A 16,384-nucleotide genomic window follows, 5' to 3' on the forward strand; every position below is an offset into this window, starting at 1 on the left:
GGTTAGTCAAGAGATTGCTAAGAGAGGAAAACCATATACAGATGGCGAATACATTAAAAGTTGTTTTATAAATGCATCTGAAGAACTATTTCGGGATTTTAAGAACAAAGCAGATATTCTAAAAAAAATTAAAGAGTTACCATTGTTTGCTAAAACAGTGAAAGATAGAACAGTCAAAATGTCTTCGAATATAACCAACCAGCAAGTCGAAGATCTTAAATTGGTTTCAGCTTTATCAATAGCAGTTGACGAGTCTTGTGACATAAATGATACAGCGCAAGTTTCACTTTTTGTATGATTTATTTCATCTACAGGTCCTAAAGAAGAACTTTTAGGATTATTGCCACTCAAAGGTCAAACACGTGGAGAGGATATAGCAAATGCTGTAATTGAGTGCATTGAAAACATCATATTCCATATTCCACTCGATAAAATTGTCTCAATTTCAACCAAGGGGTCGAAAAGTATGACTGGTGTAAAAAATGGGTTTGTTGCTATTTTGAAAGAAAAAATTAATCACGAGATACTTACTTACCATTGCATCATTCATCAAGAAGCGCTTTGTGCGCAGACATTTCCAGAAGAAATTTGCAAAGTTATGGAATTGGTGATTAAGATGATCAACTCCATTATAGCTGAAGCTGTTAATCATCGCCAATTTAAAGAATTTTTAGTTGAAATGGAGAGTGAGTGTGCAGATCTGCTGCTGCGTAACAAGGTACATTGGGTATCAAGAGGAAATGTTTTGAAACGTTTCGCTTCCTTATTAACAGAAATTAAAGCATTTCTCCATGAGAAGGGTGTTCACTATCCAGAACTAACAAATGATCAGTGGATCCAGAAATTTTATTTCATGGTAGATGTTACGTCTCATCTAAATCAGCTTAATCGTAAACTACAGGGGAAAGGAAACACAGCTTTTTTGATGTTAGAATAAGTTATTTCATTCGAAGACAAATTATCTCTTTTTGCTCAAGATTTTGAAAGAGAAACTTTGATTCACTTTCAAAACCCGTTGAAACATCACCAAGAAAATAATTCTGATATTGACATTTGCTATTTCAAAACAACACTTTTAAATATAAGGGAAGCTTTTCTCAACAGGTTTGAGGAATTCAGAAACAGCTAAGCGACGTTAGCCTTTGTTAAAAAACCTCTCAATGCTACTGTAACAGAATTAAATTTTTCTCCCTTTAATATTGACATTGGCAACTTTGAAATGCAATTGCTGGATTTAAAAAAACAAAGAACTGTGGAGCTCGAAGTTTGAACGTCTTTGTGCTGATATAGAAATATTGGAGAAAAACAAATGTGAACTTAGTTCACAGCACAAGTGGTCTGCTTTGAAAGACCTGGAGAAGGAAGATACGTTGATTTTTAACACCTGGAATAGTATTCCTGACTCATATAATCAACTGAAAAAACTAGCGTTTGCTGTTCTTTCCTTATTCGGGTCTACATATTTATGGGAACAATCACTTTCAAGCATGAACCTTATCAAGAGTAAATTGAGAAGTCGTCTTATTGATGAGAACCTGGAATCGTGCCTAAAATTAAAAACAACAACATACAAACCGGACTTACCCAAACTTTCCAAGGAGATGCAAGGCCATTGTTCACATTAGTGTTTGTCAGTCATTGTCATGATTTAATTTTATGGATATTGTAAGGTAAATTGTAAGGAATTTAATTTTACCAATAAATAATATCGTTATTAAGTATGATATCAAGTTTTATTCAACATACCTACAGTTTAACTAAAACTTAAAACTTTAAGTAAAGTTTATTAAGTTAATTTTAGGGAACGTTGTGGAGTGAAAGAAGATGTAGTGTCGAGGATTGAGAAAGGTAGGTTGAGATGGTTTGGACATATAGAGAGGATGAACGAAAGGAGATAGACGAAACAAGTATACAAGACGAGTACGGATGGGAGAGTTGGAAGGGGTCGACCTCAGTGAACGTACCTCAATCAGATTGAGGACGTTTTTAGCAAAGGCCAGTTTAGGAGTATCCTAATTAAGTTAATAACAATGTACCTACCTATATAGTTTAAGTTTAAAAAATTTGGCTCTCAAAAGAAATTTCAATCGTTGTACTGTTGATATTTGGCTCTGTTGACTAATGAGTTTGCCAACCACTGCTCTAGTGAGATTGATCAGGAAGAGAGAAAACACAATTCACAAATAACAAGAATGAGAGAAGAGCCATCACTGCATATTGTGCAGAAATTAAGATGAAAATAAAATACTATATGAAAAACTTTATCCTTATAATTTGGACCATGCAGCGGTTCTCAACCTTCTGGCCCTTTAAATACAGTCCTCATGTTGTGACCCAACCATAAATTATTTTCGTTGCTACTTCATAACTGTAATGTTGCTACTGTTATGAATCATAATGTAGATATCTGATATGCAGGATGGTCTTAGGCAACCCCTGTGAAAGGGTCGTTTGACCGCCAAAGGTTGAGAACCGCTGACTTAGAGGAATGGAAAAACTCCTTGAAAAATACAAATGACCAAAGGTCAGTAAAGAAAATGGAATGACCCCGAACAGCCCTGTATCTAACACAGAAATTGGAGATTTGCAGCTAAAAAGCTCCGGAAAAGCATATGTCAGGCTCAGGTGATTTTATTGGTAAACTCTCCGAAGCATTTAATGAAGATGTAATGCCTTTACATGAGTTGTTCCAAGAACATACAAGGGGGAGGGGAACACATCTCAACTCATTCTCATTGCCCTTATGAGAGAAGTTAGCTTGAAATGCAGGCGGATAGACAGGGTCCCTTAGGAAACAAAGGTGGGTGGGACATAGGCAGGGCAGACACAGCAGTTTGAGCAGCCTAATCACAGGAACCAGCCCCGCAAGAATAATAAAATGTTTCTGGACTCAAAGGGGGGAACATGGGAAAACAAGGCGGGGCTTGCAACAATAAGACCAACTGACGCATAGAAACAGGGAAAGTTCCACATAGGAACAGAAAGAACACAGAAACAGGGAAAGTTCAGGTCAGTTGCTGGGCAAGAACAATTGAGGGAATCAATTAGGTGACGACAGGGATAGACCTAAAAGCAGGCTTGTAGCAAACATATATCCTGGACTACAAGGCCTAAGGGGTGTGTGTGTGTGGCAGCCCCCCTCCTGTGAGGAGAGTCTGAATCTGCTTGTAATAAATTTTCCACACTTTTGCTTAAATCTTCTGGTCCATGGAGCTCATTTTTTGGTGTTGCGAGACACGACCCCGGGAAAAACCCTCAGTTTACCATTCTGGTTATCACTTACCCCCAATCAAAGACTAGAAATCAAAGAAGAAAAAGCTATAAACCAAGATCTCTCATAAGCATAGATGCAAACATTCTTAACACATTTTTTAGCAAATTAAACCCAATTTTGTATAAAGAATGATATAGCATGACCAAGTGGGTACAAAGTTGCTTTAGCATTCCAAAATCCAATCAATGTAATTCACCATATTTTCAGATGAAAATAAAACCAAAAAATAGTTGGCTCAATTAATGCAAAAATATATTTGACAAACACTTATTCCTGACAGAAATGTTTAGGAAGCTAGGAATAGAACACACTTTCCCAGTCTGAGAATTGGATCTAAGAAAAGCCTACAGCTACCATCAAACTTACTGGTGAAAGAATGAATGCTTTCCCTCTAAGACTGAGACCAAGGCAAACTTTTCTGCTCTCAACACTTGTAGTCAGTATATTATAGAAGGTAGATCCAGTGCAAAAGCAAGAAAACTAAATAAAGGTCATGCTAATTGGAAAACAAAACAAAATAAAACTGTATTATAGATAACAGTGGATATTATGATGTGGGGATTAGCTCACTCTTTTGGTAAAGGGTGCACGATAATAAACATTTTAGGCTTGGTTATTTAAGACTCAAAATCAAGGATATTATGCGGATACTTATATATAGCAATTGAAAATGCAACCCTTTAAAGATGTAAAACCATTTTTAGCCCATAAGTGGTACAAAAACAATGGTTTGCTGGTTTTGGCTCACTGGCCATAGTTTGTAAATTCCTATAATAGAACATTTTATGGACTCTACAAAAAATCCAGTATACACAAAAAGTTAGTCTAACAAGGTAGTAGGATTATCAATTTTATATCTATATATGTACTAGCAATGAATAATAAATTAATATTTATAACCTTTATTTACAATATCATCAAAAATATAAGCCATTCAAGGATAAACTTGATAGAAGATGTGCACAATCTGTATACTGAAACTACAAAGTATTATTGAGAGAAATTAAAGGATATGTAAATTAATGGTGACATACACCATGTTGAAAGCCTGGAAGAATCAATATTGGCAATATATCAATTCCTTTTTTGTTGATGAATAACTTCAACACAATTGTAATCCAAATTATATAGATTTATTAAAGAAATTGATGTTTACTCTTAAATTTACATGAAATGCAAAGGCCATGTAATAGTAAAAGCAATTTTAAAAAAGAAGGATAGCCCTGGCTGGTGGCTCAGTTGGTTGAGCATCTGCACCTAGAGGTAGAAAGTTGGATTCCTCATCAGGAGACATGTCCCGGTTGCAGGCTCAGTCCCCACTAGGGGCATGTGCAGGAGGCAGCCACTTGATGTTTCTCCCACTCTCTCTCTCACTCTCCCTTCCTCTCTCTTTTTCTAAAATCAATAAGAACATCATTTAAAAAATTTAAAAACAGCTTTGCGGAAAATGGCGACCGGCAGGAAGGTAGGGAGGGAGAGAGTGTGAGAGCGCAAGGAAGTGATAGAGGAGTGTGTGGACATGTGTGGTGTGTGTGTGTGTATGAGCTAGGGACAGTTAGATTCTGCAGGTCTTCTAAGGGGCTGCTAAACCGGGCAGTCTGAGGCGGCGGAGCCCTGTTTCAAGCGCGGACACTCCTGGGTGGCCAGCACAGGCACAGCGACCATGCCATTTTTGGGAAACAGAGTGGCTTGAGACTAGGATCCTGGCCTCATCACTACCCAGTCTGATCTCAGACGCATGCCAGGATCCTGCAGCCACTGGGGACAGACACCTGTGACCACAGCTACAGACCTGCGGACACCAAAAGTTCAGAAATCCCCGTGGCAGATCCGTGAGTAACAGAGCCCCCTGCCCCCTCCCCGCAGGCTCGAGGGCAGCGCCATAGTAACTGATAGACCCACCCCTTGCCCGGGCCTCAGTGCTGCTACAGGAACTTAAGCCTGGAAGTGCCCGAGCACCTTGGAACTGACCCCACGTAGTGCCGGCTTCGGAGCCCTGGGCTGGGAGCAATCGTACGAACACTGGGAATTTGTCCCGCGTAGCGCAGGCCCAGGGACCCCAATTCTCTGGGCAGGAGGCAGCACCAAGCACCAGTGACTTGACTGTGTTTCTTATCACCTGCGCCTGAGATCCCTGATTCCCTGTGCATTTATACTAAGAGCCAGTGACTCCAATTTCTTGGTGCAGGGGCACACAGGGACCCTGATTCTCAATGCGAGGTGGCGTGAAGCAACAGAGACTCTGATACTGGATTCTTGGGGAACTCTGACCCCTGGCGCACGCTAGGGGGCGCTGATTTTCAACACACTCCAGGGGGGTCTCTGTTTCAGCAAGGTGCAGGCATGGTCCCTGATTCTAAGGGCGAGCATGAGGCCACATTGAGCGCTGGCAACACTGACTCTGAGCGAGCCTGGTTCCCACCAACCCACAACAACAACACATCCTAGGGTCAGAGCTCTTCAGTGACACTAGGGTGGTGTGAGGCTCCCACTGCACATGGCCCAGGCCCATGCAACTCAACGTTTGAACCATCGGGAGATACTCAGAATGAAGAGACGACACAACACCCAGAGGAAAGACAATGAGGAGTCACCAAGAAAGGAAATTAATGAAGTTGAAGCATGCAACATGACAGAAAAAGAATTCAGAATAATGGTTGTACAATTCATTCACCGGATGGATGAGAAAATCAACAACCTATGCAAGAATCAGGAAGAAATGAAAAGTGATAGAGCTACAATCAAAAACACCATGGAAAGTTTCAACAGCAGACTAGAAGAAGCAGAGGACTGAATTAGTGAGTTAGAAGATAAGGCAGAGAAACAAACTCAATCTGAACAGCAACTGGAGGAAAAAATTAAAAAACAGGAGGAGAGCCTAAGGGAGCATCGGGACAACATGTAACGAACATACGGATAATAGGGTTGCAAGAAGGACAAGAAGAGCAGCAAGGATTAGAAAATCTATTTGAAGAAATAATGACAGAAAACTTCCCAGATATGGGGAAGAAAAAAGTTACACAGTACAGAGAGTCCCAAGCAAGATGAACCCCAAAGGACCCACACCAAGACATGTCATAATAGTGATGGCAAATGTACAAGACAAAGAGAGAATCTTAAAGGCTGCAAGAGAGAAACAGAGAGTTACCTACAAAGGATCCCCCATCAGATTATCAAATGATTTCTCAACAGAAACACATCAAGCTAGAAGGGAATGGAAGGAGATATACAAAGTGTTGCAAAGCAAAGGACTGAATCCAAGAATACTATATCCAGCAAGACTATCAATCAAAATTGAAGGGGAAATCAGGAGCTTTGCAGACAAAAAACAGGCTAAGGGAGTTTATCACTTCCAAGCCAGCAATGCAAGAAATGCTAAAAGGAATGCTGTAAAAAGAAGAACTATAAAGGTAAGATAGAACACAGGCACAAAAATAGAAATGAATCCAAGCACATATCTTTCAATAATAACTTTAAATGTAAATGGACTAAATGCTCCAATCAAAAGACATCGAGTGGCTGAATGGATAAAAAGACATGACCCATATATATGCTGTCTATAAGAGACCCACCTCAGAAAAAGGGACTCACACAGGCTGAAAGTGAAGGGATGGAAAAATATTTTTCAAGCAAATGGAAATGAAAAGAAAGCTGGGGTAGCAATACTTATATCTGACAAAATAGACCTCAAAGTGAAGGCCATAACAAGAGATAAGGAAGGCCACTTCATAATATTAAAGGGATCGATACAACAAGAGGATATAACCCTTATAAACATATATGCACCCAATGCAGGAGCACCCAAATACATAAAAAACCTCCTGGAAAATAACAAGGGAGGGATCAACAAAAACACAATCATAGTAGGGGACTTAAACACACCACTGACATCACTGGATAAATCCTCTAGACAAAAAATCAGCAAAGAAACAGCAATCCTAAATGACTCACTAGATCAGATGGACTTAATTGACATCTTCAGAACATTTCACCCCAAAGCCACGGAATATACGTTCTTCTCAAGTGCACATGGGACATCTTCAAAAATAGACCACATATTGGGTCACAAGCAAAGTCTCCCCAAATACAAGAAGATTAAAATCATACCAAGCATCTTCTCAGACCACAATGGCATAATATTAGAAATAAACCACAATAAAAACAATCCAAAAAACTCAAACACTTGGAAGCTGAGTAGCATGTTACTAAATAATGATTGGGCTACCAGTGAGATCAAAGTAGAAATTAAAAACACCCTGGAAACTAATGACAATAACAGTACAACAACCCAAAATCTATGGGACACAATGAAAGCAGTCCTGAGAGGGAAGTTTATAGCACTACAGGCCTACCTCAAAAAACAAGAAAAAATGATAGTAAATCATTTAACTCTACAAATCAAAGAATTAGAAAGAGAACAACAAAAAAACCCCAGAGTGAGCAGAAGAAAGGAGATAATAAAGATCAGAGCAGAAATAAATGACATAGAGACCAAAAAACAACAATACAAAAGATCAATGAAAGCAAGAGCTGGTTCTTTGAAAGGATAAACAAGATTGATGAGCCTCTAGCCAGGCTCACCAAGAAGCAAAGAGAGAGGACTCAAATAAACAAAATCAGAAATGAAAGAGGCAAAATAACAACAGACCCCTCAGAAATTCAAAGAACTGTTAAAAAATATTATGAACAACTCTACTCTAACAAACTAGACAACCTGGAGGAAATGGACATATTCCTAGAAAAATACAATCTTCCAAAACTCAATCCAGAGGATTGTAAAAATCTCAATAGGCCAATAACTATGGAAGAAATTGAAGCAGTCATCAAAAAGCTTCCAGCAAACAAAAGCCCGGGGCCAGACGGCTTCACAGGGGAGTTTTACCAAACATTCAAGGAAGAACTAAAACCTATACTCCTCAGACTATTCCAAAAAATTCAAGAAGAAGGAACACTTCCCAGTTCATTCTATGAAGCCAGCATCACCCTAATACCAAAACCAGAGAGAGACAACACAATGAAAGAGAATTATAGGCCAATATCCCTCATGAACATAGATGCCAAAATACTCAACAAAATTCTAGCAAATCGGATCCAGCAATACATCAGAAAGATCATACACCATGACCAAGTAGAATTCATCCCAGGGATGCAAGGATGGTACAATATCCACAAACCAATAACAGTGATTCATCACATAAAAAAATTGAGAGATAAAAACCACATAGTCATATCAACTGATGCAGAAAAAGCTTTCGACAAAATTCAACACCCTTTCTTGATAAAAACTCTCAGCAAGGTAGGAATAGAAGGATAATAAAAGCCATATATGACAAACCCACAGCCAACATCATAATCAATGGGCAAAAACTAAAACCATTTCCCCTGAGAACAGGAACAAGACAGGGATGCCCCCTCTCACCACTCCTGTTCAACATAGTACTGGAAGTACTAGCCATTGCGATCAGACAAGAAGAAGAAATAAAAGGCATCCAAATTGGAAAAGAAGAAGTAAAACTGTCCTTATTTGCAGATGACATGATACTGTACATAGAAAACCCTAAAGACTCCATCAAAAAATTATTAGAGTTAATAAATGAATTCGGCAATGTAGCAGGATACAAAATTAAAGCCAAGAAATCTAAGGCATTTCTTTACACCAATAGTGAACTTACAGAAAGGGAGACTAAAAAAGCAATCCCATTTACCATTGCACCAAAAAAATTAAGATACCTAGGAATAAACTTAACTAAGGAGGTAAAAGACTTATATGCGAAAAACTACAGGACACTGAAAAAAGAGATAGAGGAAGACATAAACAGATGGAAGAACATACCGTGGTCATGGATTGGTAGAATCAACATCATTAAAATGTCCATACTACCCAAAGCAATCTATAGATTCAATGCAATCCCCATTAAATTACCAACGGCATATTTCACAGGTATAGAACCAATGTTCCAAAAATTCTTCTGAAATAAAAAAAGACCACGAATAGCTGCAGCAATCCTGAGAAAGAAGAACAAAGTAGGTGGGATCTCAATACCAGATATCAAGCTGTATTACAAAGCCACTGTTCTTAAAACAGCTTGGTAGTGGCACAAAAACAGACATATAGATCAATGGAATAGAATAGAGAACCCAGAAATTGACCCAAAGCACTATGCCCAATTAATATTCGACAAAGGAGGCAAGAGCATACAATGGAGTCAAGACAGTCTCTTCAATAAATGGTGTTGGGAAAATTGGACAGATACATGCAAAAAGATGAAACTAGACCACCAACTCACACCATACACAAAAATAAACTCAAAATGGATAAAAGACTTAAACGTAAGATGGGAAATCATAAAAACACTAGAGGAATCCATAGGCAGCGAAATAGCAAACATATGTCGAAGGAATTTCTTCTCTGATAATGCTCCTAGGGCAATGGAAACTAAGAGAAAATAAACAAATGGGACTACATTAAAATAAAAAGCTTTTGCACAGCAAAGGAAACCATCAACAAAACAACAAGAAGACCCACTGCATGGGCGAACATATTTGCCAATGATATCACCAATAAGGATTTAATCTCCAACATTTACAAGGAACTCATGAAACTTAATAATAGGAAGATAAACAATCCAATCAAAAAATGAGCAGTGGACCTAGATAGACACTTTTCGAAAGAGGACATACAGAAGGCCAAAAGACATATGAAAACATGCTCAAAGTCACTAATTATACGAGAGATGCAAATCAAAACGACAATGCGGTATCACCTCACACCTGTCAGAATGGCTATCATCAACAAATTAACAAACAACAAGTGTTGGAGAGGATGTGGAGAAAAAGGAACCCTTCTGCACTGCTGGTGGGAATGCAGACTGGTGAAGCCACTGTGGAGAACAGTATGGAGTTTCCTCAAAAAACCAAAAATGGAACTCCCATTTGACCCAGTGATCCCATTTCTAGGAATATATCCCAAGAAGCCAGAATCACCAATCAGAAAGGATATATGCACCCCTATGTTCTAACAGCACAATTCACCATAGCTAAGATTTGGAAACAGCCTAAGTGCCCATCAGCAGATGAGTGGATTAGAAAACTGTGGTACATCGACACAATGGAACACTATGCTGCTGTAAAAAAGAAGGAACTCTTGCCTTTTGCAACAGCTTGGATGGAACTGGAGAGCATTATGCTAAGTGAAATAAGCCAGTCAGAGAAAGATAAATACCACATGATCTCAGTCATTTGTGGAATATAGAGAACAACATAGACTGATGAACAGGGACAGATCCAAAGACAGAGAAACAGCGATCAGACTATTAATCCCCAGAGGGAAAGTAAGGGAGGGTGGAGGTAAGGGGAAGAGATCAACCAAAGGACTTGTATGCATGCATATAAGCCAAACCAATGGACATGGACAACAGGGGGATGACAGCATGAGTTGGGGGGGGGGGAAGGATGGGGGTTAATGGGGGGGGGGGAATGAGGACACATTTGTAATTCCTTAACTAATAAAGAATTTAAAGATTTTTTTAAAAAGTTATTTAACAGTGAAAAAAAAATTAAAAACAGAAGGATAAAGTTGAGGGTTTATATTTCCTGATTTGAAGGCATTTGTATATAGATACATTAATATAGTGTGGTATTTGTGCAAAGATATATAGGCAATTGAAACAGAATAAAGATTCCAGAAATAGACCTCTATGTATATAATCAACTTTTGACAAAGGTGACTAGGCAATTCAATAGGGAAATTAAAAGTCTTTTAAACAAATGATACTGAGATAATTGGATACACAGGAATTGAACCTAGGCCCTTATTCCACACTCAATATATACCAGGGATTGCATTAGTACTAAGAACACAGAGATGTCCATGCAGACTTTACTCTTAGGGAACTACCTAAGAGCTTAATCAGCAGCAACAATACTAATTTACAAAAATTATCTCAAAATGGACCGTAGCCTTAAACATAACAGTGAAAACTATATATTTTAAATATATTCTATATGTCAAAACTCATGAAATTGTACTTTAAATGTGAGCAGTTTATTGTATGTAAATTATATAACATCTAGAGGCCCGGTGCACAAAAATTTGTGCACTCGGGGTGGGGAGGGGGGGTGCCTCAGCCCGGCCTCTGCCCTCTTGCAGTCTGGGACCCCTCGAGAGATAATGACCAGCTGACTTAGGCCTGCTCCCGCGTGGCAGAGGGCAGGCCCTATCCCTAGGTGTAGCCCCTGGTCGGGCTCAGAGCAGGGCCGATTGGGGAGTTGGGGCACTGCCACTGTCACACTCAGGGCAGGGCCGATGGGGAGGTTATGGCTCTACCCTGTCACACACAGAGCAGGGCCCGCGGGTGGGGGGGGGGGGTTGGGGCGCCACACCCTGTCACACACAGAGCCGCAGGGCGATCAGGGGGTTGGGGAGCTCCCCCCTATCAGGCACAGAGCAGGGTTGATCAGGGGTTGGGGAGCCTTCCCCTGTCACGAACAGAGCAGGGCAGATAGGGAGGTTGTGGCCCTGTCCCCAGTCACACACGGAGCTGCAGGGCAATCAGGGGGTTTGTGCACTGCCCCCTGTCACGCTGATCCCAGTGCTGGGAGGCATATTACCTGTTTACTATATATGATAGAGGCCTGGTGCACGGGTGTGGGCTGGCTGGTTTGCCCTGAAGGGTGTCCTGGATCAGGGTGAGGGTCCCACTTGGGTGCCTGGCCAGCCTGGATGAGGGGCTGATGGCTGTTTGCAGCTGGTCACACACCCTTCAGGGTGGGGGTCCTCACTGGGATGCCTGGACAGCCTGGGTGAGGGGCTGAGGGCTGTTTTCAGGCTGGCGGGTGACTGAAGCTCCCAACTGCTCCTTTTTTTCTTTTTTTTAATTCTGGGCCAGCTTTAGCTCTGGCTCCAGCTCTGAGGCCTCGGCTGCTGAAAGCAGGTATCTGGTTTGTTTGGGTTCTATAATCGAAACACTGTTTTAACTCCAGCTCTGAGATCCCGGCTGGCTGAAAACAGGTTTCTGGGGTTTTGTTTAGCTTCTATATTTGTAACAATGTTTCAAACTGCAAGCTCAGAGGCCGGCAAGGCAGGCGGGGAACATTGGTTTCCTCCGTCACTAAAGCAAGCAAGCCTCACGTTCGCTTCAAACTGCCTGGCTGCCGGCTGCCATCTTGGCTGGCAGTTAATTTGCATATCGCCCTGATTTGCCAATGGGAAGGGTAGCGGAGGTACGACTAATTGCCATGTTTCTCTTTTATTAGATAGGATAAAGCTGTAAAAAAAGGAGAAAGTGTATTGAAAAAACTATTTTTAGATTTTCCATTTTTTCATGATTTTACATATGTATTTAATTTCCTTTCCTGGTATTTTACTTATTACTATTATGAATAGAAAGATTTTCTGCAAATATATGCATTTTCATGTTTGATGACTATAACCCAATAGTGTTGTCTATATTCACTGCACTGTGCTTTTGGTCTCCAGGGCTTATTTCTTGTTCCCTAAACAGCATCTCTCCTGTTTCCCCAAATATGTGTTTTCTTACTTACCTTCTCAGTGGTATAACCTCCCATGGTCATGTGCTGCTGGCTCCCCGCTGTAGGTGAGCTCATCCCACCGGTGTTGCGGCTGCGGAGATCCTGTGTGTCCCAGAGGTGGGCTGTGGCGAGGACATACACTGGGTTTGAATGACCCTCTTTCCATTGTTGCCTTGATCCTGTGTTATAAAATAGCTCTATTATATTTCCAAACAATGTATTTAGAAACTTCAGAAGTGTTTGTGTAATAATTGCCTCCACATAACAAGAAAATATTCTATAATAAATGGGACAATCAGAGAAAAATAAAAAGTATAGTGGAGCCCTAACCGGTTTGGCTCAGTGGAAAGGGCGCCAGCCTGCAGACTGAAGGGTCCCAGGTTCAATTCCGGTCAAGGGCATGTACCTTGGCTGCAGGCACATCCCCAGTGTGGGGGTGGGGTGGGGGTGTGTGTGCAGGAGGCAGCTGAACAATGTTTCTCTCTCATCGATGTTTCTAACTCTCTATCCCTTTCTATTCCTCTCTGTAAAAAAATCAATAAAATATATTTTAAGAAAAAGTATAGTGGATTATAAAGTTAATTATAAAATGAAAATATAAGTGTAGTAACAAAGAAACATACCCTTTTTGGCCATTCTTGCTCATCTATCCTTCTGGATAGTTCTTTGCATTCACATGGTTAGCTCTGTAAAGTCCAGTGGATTTGATTATTACTTTAAATGTTAGAATATGGGACTTCTTTCGATTAACTATTTTTCTATATTACCTCACTGATGTTTGTAATGTTTTAATGATTCTACACATTTCTCGATACATGTATTTTATGCACCATTTCCCACTAGTTGCAGCTCTAGGATTCTTGTTGGCCTTCTTAGTGAGCCAGTCTGCTGGAGACAAGTGACGCTGCCTCACATCTGCTCCTCATTGGCTGGAGAGGAAACCATTATGTCCTCAAGAACAGCTTCTATAATGTTTCTATGTCACCAATGTCTTTGAATGTTGGAATAGATTTAAATGACAGAGTTTTGGGGAAGGGAAATAGTTGTAGGAAGCCTCTTTGTGTGTGTGTTTGTATACCCTGTCCTGGCCTCTACAAGACTGCCCTGATCTGAGAGGGAGGCAAAGGTCAGCAGGAGGATGAGGGGACAGATACCACATCAGATCTCCAAGTCACATCAGGTCCTGGATCTTAAACTGGGGGTGGCCCTGCACCAGCAGGAATTGCAAGAATACAATTGCGCCCTGCCCAACGACGAGCACACGTTCTGAGAAAAGCGTTGTTAGGTGGTTGTGTGAACATCACAGAGTGCACTTACGCAAACCTAGGTGGGATAGCCTGTTACACACCTAGGCTGTAAGGTCTAGTCTGTTGCTCCTAGACTACAAACCTATAAAACAATATGATATATAATCAAGCACAAGAGAAAATTATACAATGAAGAGACACGGTAAACACAGGATGCATGAGGCTGTTGCCAGCTGACACAGCATATGGTTCCACAGCCACCATTTTTTTTAATAAGTAGAAAGAGTACAGTCCAAAATAGCAATAACATTGTAGTATACTAAATACATAGCAGTCACTTACGATCATTATCAAGTGTTATGTGCCGTAGGTAATTGAATGTGATACACCTTTATACGAATGGCAGTGTGGTAGGTTGGTAACACGTGAGTAATGCGCTATGCTACAATGTTCAACCCTTCGACTTTGCTAGATGATAAGAAATTTTCAGCTTTGCTGTAGCCTTTGGGACCACCGTGGTACATGTTGTCTGTCATCACCTGAAAGGAATGCAGCACATGAAATTAGTGAATGTAAGTGTCAGCAGCTACAGCATTTCCCCTTTGGGACATCAGGAGGTAGGTCTCACATCAAGGGGTCAAATGAACATCATTCATAAGCCAGCTGTGCCCTGGTCCTGGCTCTAATCAGGAACCTGTTTGATGACTCTAGACCAGTGATGGTAAACCTATGACACGCGAAGTCATTTTTTTGGTTGATTTTTCTTTGTTAAATGGCATTTAAATATATAAAATAGATATAAAAAATATAAGTCTTTGTTTTACTATGGTTGCAAATATCAAAAAATTTCTATATGTGACACGGCACCAGAGTTAAGTTAGGGTTTTTCAAAATGCTGGCACACCGAGCTCAAAAGGTTCGCCATCACTGGTCTGGACTCATTCCTGAGTAGCTGATCCTCACAGCTTTTAGGCCAACCAAGGGTCCCAGGGAGTAGTAGTGGATAAGAGGGAAATGGGGCTGGGCTTAGGAAAATGTGCCCCGTGTCTCCCCAGCTGCCTGGAAGCGAATTCCTCTCTCAGGGAGTCTAGTGGAAAGGCAGAACCCTAGTACAAAACCGCTGCTGGTCCAGTCCCCCTTCCTTCCTATTCCTTTGAGGAGGAGACATGACAATAATCACCATTCACATTGACAGATGAGGAAACTGGTCCAGAGGAGGTAAGTAACTTGTATGATATCACGTTAGTAAATGGTGAAACCACAAGTCAAGCGTAGGCAGTGAGGTTACAGAGGGGCAGGCTCACTGCCTCCACAGCCCCTGGTGTCTTTAGTCAATGAGATGAAGGAAGGCGGGTCTGCCTCTCTTCCTCACTTCCCCCACATCCAGCACCAGACCTGTCTCGGGAGATGGACATTTGTTAGGTTACTGATAAGTTTTTTTCTGTCAGTTCCCTAAGGGGCAATGTCTGGGTGACCATGTCTGTGTTCTTAGTACTTAATATAATGCCTGGTATTGATGGGGGGTAGCGGGCACTTATAATCTGATAGATAGACCACCTGAATTAATCTGAGAAATAATCATATTATTTTAAATCTTAGAACACATACCAGTATACTTATGTGAATAGGGGGGTAAGTTTTTTTTAAAGTTTCCTTTTCAAGGTCTGTGGGAAGCAATTAGGGAGGTGACTCAGCTGTCAATGCAGCAAGCAGAACCTATAAGCATGGTCAGGCGGACCCATCAGGAGTCAAAACATCATCTCATCAATATCATCTCATCGCCTGATGTCCAAAGGACAAGAGCTGATCTCTGCAGACTCCAGGGCTGCTTCACCTCAGCCCCTTCCCCTTTATAATCCTGTTGCCTGCACCTTGCTGGGAGGCAGGATTTGATGCTTGTAAGCTCCCTGTCTTTTTGGTTCACTGGCCTCAGTAAACACCTAATACGATTCAACCCTGCCTTCGTTATTGGACACAACCATAGGCACCCCGAGCCGGGGGTTTCCTGATAACAGTATTTGTTAAGTAGATGCCTAATACACAAAAACTCATAATTTATAAGTAAACACACACATGTAGGCATGAATGCATTGTGACAGGCACCTCTCAAAGACCTCAGAGGGGTGCTATCCAACAGCCCCTGAGTCAGTGGGAGAGAGCTGTCCCAACCTCAAGTCATGTCTTCTCATATAAATGACTTTAAATGAGAGACTCAAGATATTTGTGCTGTGAATTTACCTAAAGCTAATTTATTAAATAATTAAAGAAAGTGAAATTATTTGAAAAATTAAAGCATGCACCTTTATTAAAGAAGCAAGGCAAGTAACCCTAT

At 40.7% G+C, this 16,384-nt stretch overlaps 1 pseudogene; it reads left to right on the forward strand.

Moving 5' to 3' along the window:
• The first annotated feature begins 178 nt into the window (after positions 1-178).
• On the forward strand, positions 179-14,075 carry LOC118679495 (annotated as a pseudogene).
• The last annotated feature ends 2,309 nt before the right edge of the window (positions 14,076-16,384 follow it).

The sequence above is a fragment of the Myotis myotis genome, unplaced genomic scaffold (assembly GCF_014108235.1).
Source record: "Myotis myotis isolate mMyoMyo1 unplaced genomic scaffold, mMyoMyo1.p scaffold_m19_p_26, whole genome shotgun sequence".
Lineage (NCBI taxonomy): Eukaryota > Metazoa > Chordata > Mammalia > Chiroptera > Vespertilionidae > Myotis > Myotis myotis.